This window comes from Triticum aestivum, chromosome 7D (assembly GCF_018294505.1).
Source record: "Triticum aestivum cultivar Chinese Spring chromosome 7D, IWGSC CS RefSeq v2.1, whole genome shotgun sequence".
Classification (NCBI taxonomy): Eukaryota; Viridiplantae; Streptophyta; class Magnoliopsida; order Poales; family Poaceae; genus Triticum; species Triticum aestivum.
Genome location: NC_057814.1, coordinates 456,004,526 through 456,009,657, shown reverse-complemented (window position 1 = coordinate 456,009,657; position 5,132 = coordinate 456,004,526). Strand labels below are relative to the sequence as shown.

Here is a 5,132-nt window from a genome sequence, read left to right as displayed (position 1 = left end):
CCCGATACCCTCGGAACACTTCCGGTGTCCGAATACTATCGTCCTATATATGAATCTTTACCTCTCGACCATTTCGAGACTCCTCGTCATGTCTATGATCTCATCCGGGACTCCGAACAACATTCGGTCACCAAATCACATAACTCATATAATACAAAATCGTCATCAAACGTTAAGTGTGCGGACCCTATGGGTTCGAGAACTATGTAGACATGACCGAGACACCTCTCCGGTCAATAACCAACAAGGGAACCTGGATGCTCATATTGGTTCCTACATATTCTACGAAGATCTTTATCGGTCGTACCGCAATGACAACATACGTAATTCCCTTTGTCATCGGTATGTTACTTGCCCGAGATTCGATCGTCGGTATCTTCATACCTAGTTCAATCTCGTTATCGGTAAGTCTCTTTACTCGTTCCGTAATACATCATCCCGTAATTAACTCATTAGTTACATTGCTTGCAAGGCTTATTATGATGTGCATTACCGAGAGGGCCCAGAGATACCTCTCCGATACTCGGAGTGACAAATCCTAATCTCGATCTATGCCAACCCAACAAACAGCTTCGGAGATACCTGTAGAGCATCTTTATAATCACCCAGTTACATTGTGACGTTTGATAGCACACAAGGTATTCCTCCGGTATCCGGGAGTTGCATAATCACATAGTCAAAGGAATATGTATATTCCATGAAGAAAGCAATAGCAATAAAACATAATGATCTTTATGCTAAGCTAATGGATGGGTCTTTTCCATCACATCATTCTCCTAATGATGTGATCCCGTTCATCAAATGAAAACACATGTCTATGGTTAGAAAACTTAACCATCTTTGATTAACGAGCTAGTCTAGTAGAGGCTTACCAGGGACACTGTGTTTTGTCTATGTATCCACACATGTATCAAGTTTCTGGTTAATAAATTCTAGCATGAATAATAAACATTTATCATGATATAAGGAAATATAAATAACAACTTTATTATTGCCTCTAGGGCATATTTCCTTCAGTGGTGTTGAATGCCTTGATCGCAAGCGTGGAGGGCATGATGAGCAAGAAGGACTCAAGGAATGAGGAGCTCTGACGATACAAAGAAGAGCAAATGGACGCCTTCATGGAGATCCAAAGGAGGAGGCTTGAGATGGATGCGGAGAAGCAAGCCAAGATGCTTGAGATGGAGGCGAAGAAGCAAGCCAAAATGCTAGAGATCGAGGCCGCCAACGCCAAGACCAAGGCGAAAGAAGTGGCTCTCGCTCGCATAATGCCCGGGGTGGAGATCATGAAGGTGGATCTCAACACCGTGTCGCCAAGGAAGAGGTCGTGGTTCGAGAAGATGCAGGCCTACATGCTCAAGTTTGACGACGAGTGACCTATAGCAGCGAGCGTCATCCTTTTTTGTATGCCGGCAAGTGTGCCGGCATGACCACGGCCGTGATGGCGTGGTCGAACTCCCGCCCTTTTTTGTGTGCTGGCATGTGTGCCGGCCGCTAGCAAGTGCGCCAACCGAACTGTGTGGTGTTTTCTGAAGCTCGCATGGTACCGGCATGAATTTCGGGCGACGACATGGCCGCTGGCATGAACTATGGCCATGGACCTTTTTCAAAATTTACGTGCGGATATGAAATGGGTCGGCGCATTGGGCGCACTGCCGACCCAAATCTCAAACGGGGCGAACACCGAGCGGGCGGCCGACCCAAACGGATAAACAGAAAAAAGCGCCGTCCGTTCGGGTCGACGCGTTGGAGTTGCTCTGAGGACATAACTGGGATAATTTTTGACTGTCGACGCTAAATAAAGCCTCTGGTGGATGTCGAAAATGCTATGAGATGCATGACATCTCAGGTTCCTGTTTCAACCGTGTCCCTAGAGTTACTAAGCTCCCACGAATTGAAGCCCTCTCATGCAGCATGGTGTTGGGAGGCATTTGGGTCAACGCTGTCAGGTATGAACACTCTCTGGGTATGGCGGTCTGACCTCCCATAGTCGGTTCCATTTTCGTTTTACTTGTCTCTGCCTTCTCCGGGCCCAGCCCTGGCAGCAGCCTCTCGGTGATTCTCCTCACCCTTCGTCGCCACCGTCCAGATCCCCTCGCCCACAGAAGAGAGACCACGGCGAAGGGAACGCCACGACGGAGAAGCCGCGGTGACAGGTACAAGGGAGCTTGCTGGATTGAGGGGAGTGTAGGACGGCGTAAGAGACTGGGGAGTCTGGGAACGCATCGATGAAGGGCAGTGGACGCGCTGATTCGTTTACAGCGGCGGAGGAGATGGGGATTGCAGCTGTGCTTGGCACGTGTGCGGTTTAGTAGACCGAAGCGACATGCGGCCTCTCGGACGGTGCTGCGTCTGGGGCTTGTGGAGTCCGCGTGGGATGCTTGCCCGGGGTGCAGCAAATCTGGTCGCCACGGGGAGAAGAGGTGGTTCTCAGGTGGTAGTCGTCCCCAGCACGGTTGAGCAGCAATCCAGAACCTCCACGACCCTCTCCCTCGCCTCTGCAGCAACATTCATGCCGTGGTCCTTCCCAACTCTGACAACTAGCAGATTCAAGCTCTCCATGGATGGCCGGGATTTGGGCTCCACCAACCACCATGGCCCTCCTCATCCCTGTGGCAACGACCTCCATCTTCACCCGTTGATATCTTATTAAACTGTAAGTTCTTGTGGCCCAGATCTAGACGTGGTAGTTTCATTTATTAAACTAGAACATAGCAGATCCGTTTTTTTTTCTGCTTCATGTATGTTTTGACCAATCTTTTTGTGATGTCTGAGTAGATGACATGTTCTTTGTTTGAATTTCTGTCATGAAGTAGTAAATCTGGTTGTGTCAACAGTAAAACTGCAAATCAAAATCATTGTATTGCATGGTCCGTTGTTCGTTTGTTCTTACTATCTAGGGAGATCCTTAACGGTTTATGAATTTGTCTTTAAAATATGTGTAGACTTCAACCGATAGGCAACCCCTTTTGCTGGATACAGTCCTATAAATAAGAGGAAACATGTTTGCAATTACTTCACACATCTCACATTACTATGTATAAGTTGGTAGCACTTCTCTGCAAACCACCGTACCTATGAACCATAAATCTGTTCAAAGGTTTTTTTTTAGTGTTTGATGGAGCTTGCATTGCAAGGGTTGAGCCTAGCTATCTTGAAGCTACGGCAATCCAAGGAAGATAAGCTCACAAGAGTAACACTTCAGATTGATATTTCATATAGGACAACGCTAACGCCCACACGTATGGTGAGAGCCAAACCCGCCCACACGCCCTATAGCACACAGACTACGTCATGTCACTGCATGCATACATGTGGAAATCTTTTTGGATTTTCTGTTTTTAAAATGTTTTATCTCTTAAATAAAAAATCCGATTGAAGATCCGTTTTCACCATTAAATCCCTCGCGACGAGATCTTCGAAACTAGATCTCATATCAATATATTTCGACGATTTTTTTGGGTTAAAAGTTGCCGTGTCTATTGCACATGAATTGCCATGATGTTTACACTGAAGTTGCCATGATATGTTTCAGCTATTTTCTTCTATATTTAAAAGTAAATTTTGACATGTTATAAAACGGGGATTAAGAAACTAGACTTGCCATGCACCATAAATTAAAATTGCCATGATACATGCACTTAAAATTGTCATGGTTCATATAAAAAAATATTTTCATGGTCAAAGTACTGGAATTGCCATCATCGAAAAACTAAAATTGCTATGATCTACAAACTAAAATTGCCACATGGCAACTTTAGTTTAAGCACTACGGCAACTACAATGTAAACATCATGACAACTTTTGGGAAAAAAAAATTCGTCGAAACATATCAACATGGGGTCTAGTTTTGAAGATCTCGTCGAGACGGATTTAATGGTGAAAACGGATTTTTAATTCGCTTTTTTAATTACGAGATAAAATATTTTTAAGCCGAAAACCAAAAATATTTCTGCTGATGTCATTTGTCCATACGTGGCAAAATGAGTGGTGATGGAGGCGTGTGGGCGATGTGCAAACGCCCACACGTGTGGGCGTTAGTTTTTCCGTTCATATATTACTTTTACATTTAAGTTGCAGATATAACTTCTTAATCCTGCAACTAAACCAATGTATGCCATCTGCTATGTTTCAGGTGTACTTATTTGTTTCAATCATGGTGCCGTGTAACTGGTTCTTTCAGAAGTGACTGGAACAACCAAAATTTAAGTGAGAGCACCATGCTTCCTTGGTATGTGCATACATACATGTCCAATTTGGGTCCACGGCAAGTGGCGACCTAGCGCAGGATGAAGATGACGTGAGCCGACATGAGCCGGGGTCAGGATCAGTGGATGCGCATTTGTGCTGCAGTGGCACTTGAACGATCAAAGGTGTTCCCGTCGTGAAGGAACTTCTTGGCTTCGTTCTCTACATGCCCCACCAGATCCCCTCGGCGCTGCAGAGTCTTCAAACTTAATTTGCAGGTTTAAAGGAGGAAATGTTAGAACTGACAGCACCATCAGCAGAACTGAAACTTTCAGATCAGAGAACGTACAACACACAAAAAAGGTATGTTAGATGCATAATCAAGAAGAAAGAAAAGTTGATGAAAGGCATCTCTATCTTACTTTCTACTCTTTAGCAAGCACTTAGTCTTGTACATCATTTGTATGTCTATGACATTACAGTTACTCACGGAGTAACGGTAGATTTGATTCTGGAAGTGCCAAAGGGCATGGTACAACAAAGTTAGCCCAATTTGTTTCACGGAAGACCGTCCGAGCTTTTATACAATGTGGTGCAGGGTGTTTAACTGTTTATCCTACACAAGGTAACTTACCCCTGGATTTTGATCCAAAACGGGATTTCCGTTACAGCAAGAAGGTTGTACCCCAGCAAATATCTATAAAATCTAATATACCAGACTACCAAAGGAATAATAAGCATGTTCGATCAAACGTGGATGAATGATGTTGTACTTCTGAATCTCCTCCATCAGATGTTATCTGGTTCCAGTGCAAGTACACACAAGAGGTTTACCATGCAAGGTGTCATTAGAAGGGCTCATTTTCATTCTCCAATACCATGTTTGTTACAATATTTCCCTAATTTGGACCGATCATGTGGGAACGAATCAAATAAAGAATGCC

The 5,132-nt window shown here is 44.5% G+C and overlaps 1 pseudogene; it reads left to right on the top strand.

The window, feature by feature from the left end:
* Positions 1–2,228: 2,228 nt before the first annotated feature.
* The window catches only part of LOC123171162 (uncharacterized), a 3,239-nt pseudogene continuing 335 nt past the window's right edge, over positions 2,229–5,132 (top strand).